The 5,000-nt window shown below is 37.4% G+C and overlaps 2 pseudogenes; one reads left to right on the forward strand and one right to left on the reverse strand.

The window, feature by feature from the left end:
* LOC137996205 (organic cation/carnitine transporter 2-like) overlaps positions 1-5,000 on the reverse strand; it is a 329,899-nt pseudogene that overhangs the window by 84,215 nt on the left and 240,684 nt on the right.
* Positions 725-5,000, forward strand: part of LOC137997903 (tetratricopeptide repeat protein 28-like) — a 220,632-nt pseudogene continuing 216,356 nt past the window's right edge.

The following is a 5,000-nucleotide window of genomic DNA, read 5'->3' on the forward strand; positions in this document are numbered from 1 at the left end:
TGTATGCGTTCTCATTACAACTTTGACCCTTGCCGAGCGAAACCATGTATTTTTTGAGTTGTTCCAAGCAATGATGAACAGCAGGAGCTCATCTCACCTCAATCCGTTCTCTTGAGACCTTTTCAGCTTTCCGCTTCAGTTCCACTCTTTTTGCATACTAGGCATAAATGATTTGTGTTATGAAAGTTAAAATGGATAACCACATTAAATCATCAAATTTTGCAGAGTCATTTCTTGTTGTCGAGGACCTGACTGTTACTTATTTCTTAATAACACGAACAAATAATAATTTGTGTGATAAACCAGTTCTGACGAATTTTGCGTTACTTTTTGTTGTTTTCTCTTTACTCAGTTTGGATCAAGTTAGTGACTATGTCAGAATTCCTGATGTGTTTATTTTATAAAGTGATCATGATCACAGTCACTCATGATCAGTTGCGAATGACGCACCCAAATGATCCACCAGTATTATTTATCCCTTAATTTTTTGCTCAGCCGGATTCATTATTCCTGCTGACAAGGTTTTAAAGAGGAACATTGCAAGGTATTTGGTAATATTGGTGCTTCAGAAACTATTTACTGCTAAATCCTGATAAATCCAAACTTATGGTGTTTGGTACCAGAAAAATGCTACCCAAGCTTCAAGATATCACCTATCTTTATTGGGGAATGACTTATCACCTAGTGAAACCGCAAAGGACCTGGGAATGTTATTAGACCCTCATTTATCGTACAACAATCACATTATTAAGACCGTTTCGTCATGCATGTCTTCTCTCGGGCAGATTAACCGCGTCAAACATGCATTCGACAGAAAGACCCTTTTGATAGTTATTAATGCCTTAGTTTTTAGCAAATTGTTTTATTGTTCGAACGTGTGGGCCAACTGCTCGAAGTTAAATATCGACAAACTACAATCGGTACAAAACTTTGCGTGTAGAATAGTAAGTGGAATTCGGAAATATGATCATGTTACGCCTGAATTGAAACGCCTTAAGTGGCTTCCAGTATCCAGTCAGCTTTACTACCGAAATACCATTTTGGCTTTTAAATGTATGAATTGTCGTGCCCCTGAATACCTGAGCACTATTTTCACCAAAGGTTCTGATGTAAATAGTTATACAACCAGGAGTTCCCAATTTTTAAATATCCCTCTTTTTAAAACTGCCTCTGGACAGAGAACTCTTTATTACCGAACTGTTAGCATATGGAATTCCTTGGAATCTAATTTGAAACTTTGTAGCAACGAAATAATCTTTGAGAAGCGTTTAAGGAACAAACTGCTAAGGGATTTTTTAGGAAGTGATTGATATCGTGATAAGTAGTTATGTAATTGATAGTGATGATTGGTTATTTTAATCTTGTAAATAATTTAAATAATTATGTAAATTATTATTTTATAATTATTATTGTTCCTGAAAAGCCCCTTTGGGGAGGTTCAATAAAGTATGTATGTAATATTAGCTTGCTGGGTGTAGTCAGATATTTGTCTGTCGTTGCAAGGTAATAAGTAACAATTAGCTTGAGGGGTCACGGTGCTAAATTATTTGTTTCTTGTGTGATCGAACTACAATGTATATACTGTCCTCCATTCTTTTCTTGCACATCGAGAAAGTAAGTAAGTAAATGATGTATCTTGAATTGTTTCTGAACAGAGAGGGTTTTTAGTTTTTGAATCCGTTTAGATTCAAAATCGAGGGTGTCACAAAGCAAATGACGATGAAGAATGCATTCAATCAGTTTTAGCCATAACAAACCCTTAATGTCTACTCGCTTTAAAGTCTTACTTAAAGCTAAGCAAGATCGGAGCCTCGTATAATGTACCCGTTCTCATTACGACTTTGAACTTCGCCGAACGAAACCATTACTTGAGTTTTTCGGAGCAATGGAACAGTCATCTCACCTCGATCAGTGTTTAAATTGGACTGCTTCACTAATCAGTTGCGCAGTTTGCTCGAGTATGAAATGACTTCGCCTTGCTGCTCCATTTGTTAGTTCTCTTGAGAACTTTTCAGCTTTCCGCTCCAGTTCTACATTTTTAATGCATACTAGGCATAAGGGAATTTTGTTATGAAAGTTAAAAGTTTTTCAAGAAGATTCGATAATGCATGGATAACCACATTAAATCATCAAATTTTGCAGAGTCATTTCTTGTCGTCGAGGACCTGGCATTGACTAGCATCCGTTTTGGTAAGTTGCTCACTGTTACTCATTTCTTAATAACACGAACAAGTAATTTATTTGTGATGAACCAGTTCTGATGAATTTTGCGTCTCTTTTTGTTGTTTTCTCTTTACCCAGTTTGGATCAAGTTAGTGACTATGTCAGAATTCCCTACATGTTTATTTTCTTAAGTGACCACAGTCAAACTCATGATGAGTTGCAAATGATGGATCTAAATGATCCACCAGTATTATTTATCCCTGAATTTTTTTTTCAGCCGAATTCAGCATTCCTGCTCAAAACGTTTTGAATAGGAACATTGCAAGGTATTTGGTAATATTAGCTTACTGGGTGTAATAAGTTATTTGTCTGCCGTTGCAAAGTAATATAGGTAACAATTGGTTTGAGGGGTCACGGTGCTAAATTATTTGTTTCTTGTGTGATCGAACTATATACTGCCCTCCATTCTTTCCTTGCATATGTGGTTCTTCCGCGTGACGAAGCAGGAACGAAGTGTGACATTTGTAGCATTCTATTGATCTCTGACTGGTTACCACCGATACCACCGAAGATACAATATAACCAATCAGGAAACACCTTGTTAGAGCTGCGAGTCTACGCGCGGTCAAAAAACCATCAAATCATCCAGGAGAACGTAGAAAATAGTAGCTGAGTGAACTTTATTTATCTAGCTGTCCATAAAATGAGTTTTCGAAAAGAAACAACGCGATTTGAAGTTTTTATGGAACATTTTCCTCGATTAGTTGACTGTCTCAAAATAGCGTGACGTCACGCGCTCTCGCATCGTTAGCGTTGTCTGTCTGTGGTCGTAGGTTTGATTCCTGCCCCGGACTCTGATTTTAAAGCTGTCCTACCCCCGTTGCCCGTTGTCAACGCAACTTGTGTTGTATCAAGTCCTTCCCTCGGGCCCATTACACATTTCCATCATGCGTGTATGTCGGTATTGTTTTTACATTTATTTTGTAGCGGTCACGGTCATTCAGTTGTAACTGACGCACGCACGCGAACAATTCACTCATATTGATTACCCATTAATTTACTTTTAGCTGGGTTCCTTGTTCCTGCTCAACACGTTCCAACGAAGACTTTGCCAGGTAATGGCACACTCCTAATTGATTATTTTTTTGTTGTTTGATTGAACTATACTGCTTTCTGTTCTTTAATTAGTTGTACATTGTGATCACATAATATGTCTGATCAGCCTGCTTTAAATTTAAAGTCTCATTGTTTAATAGCAAGAACAAGTAATGCATGCGTAATAAATTTCCTACTCGCCTCTCTTTTCTTTTCTTTGGACTAAAGTCAGTAACTATGTCGGCACAGATTCCTTTTATGCATAACTTAACTGTTTATTTTCTGAGTGATCACGATCATTCAGAAGCTTGGCTGGTTGTCACGAACGCACGCACGCACCGCGCACGCAAACAATTAACCAATGTTGCTTGCCATTAATTCATTTGCAACGACTCGAGGAACATATCAAGGTAATAAGTAACATTAGCTTGAGGGTGTAATAAATTATTTGTTTCTTGTGTGATGGAACCAAGAACTGCCCACCATTGTGAGAAAGTAAGTAAATTATATGTATCTTGAATTATTCCTGAACAGAGAAGGTTTTAGTTTTTGAATCCGCTTAGATTCAAACTACAGGGTGCCACAAAGCAAAATGACGATTGAGAAAGCATTCAATCAGTTTTAGCCATGACAAACTCTTTATGTCTACTCGCTTTAAAGTCTTACATAAAGCTAAACAAGACCAGAGCCTTGTATAATGTATGCGTTCTCATTACAACTTTGAACCTTGCCGAGCGAAACCATGTATTTTTTGAGTTGTTCCGAGCAATCATGAACAGTCATCTCACCTCGATCCGTTCTCTTGAGAACTTTTCAGCTTTCCGCTCCAGTTCCACTCTTTTTGCGTACTAGGCATAAATGATTTGTGTTATGAAAGTTAAAATGGATAACCACATTAAATCATCAAATTTTGCAGAGTCATTTCTTGTTGTCGAGGACTTCGCTGTTACTCATTTCTTAATAACACGAACAAGGAATAATTTATGTGTGATAAAGCAGTTCTAACGAATTTTGCGTTACTTTTTGTTGTTTTCTCTTTACTCAGTTTGGATCAAGTTAGTGACTATGTCAGAATTCCTGATATGTTTATTTTATAAAGTGATCATGATCACCGTCACTCATGATCAGTTGCGAATGACGCACCCAAATGATCCACCAGTATTATTTATCCCTTAATTTTTTGTTCAGCCGGATTCATTATTCCTGCTCACAAGGTTTTAAAGAGGAACATTGCAAGGTATTTGGAAATATTAGCTTGCTGGGTGTAATCAGATATTTGTCTGTCGTTGCAAGGTAATAAGTAACAATTAGCTTGAGGGGTCACGGTGCTAAATTATTTGTTTCTTGTGTGATCGAGCTACAATGTATATACTGCCCTCCATTCTTTCCGTGCACATCGAGAAAGTAAGTAAGTAAATGATGTATCTTGAATTGTTTCTGAACAGAGAGAGTTTTTAGTTTTTGAATCCGTTTACATTCAAAATTGAGGGTGTCACAAAGGAAATGACGATGAAGAATGCATTCAATCAGTTTTAGCCGTAACAAACCCTTAATGTCTACTCGCTTTAAAGTCTTACTTAAAGCTAAGCAAGATCGGAGCCTCGTATAATGTACCCGTTCTCATTACGACTTTGAACTTCGCCGAACGAAACCATTACTTGAGTTTTTCGGAGCAATGGAACAGTCATCTCACCTCGATCATCAGTGTTCAAATTGGACTGCTTCACTGATCAGTTGCGCAG

This window comes from Montipora foliosa, chromosome 3 (genome assembly GCF_036669935.1).
Source record: "Montipora foliosa isolate CH-2021 chromosome 3, ASM3666993v2, whole genome shotgun sequence".
Taxonomy (NCBI): domain Eukaryota; kingdom Metazoa; phylum Cnidaria; class Anthozoa; order Scleractinia; family Acroporidae; genus Montipora; species Montipora foliosa.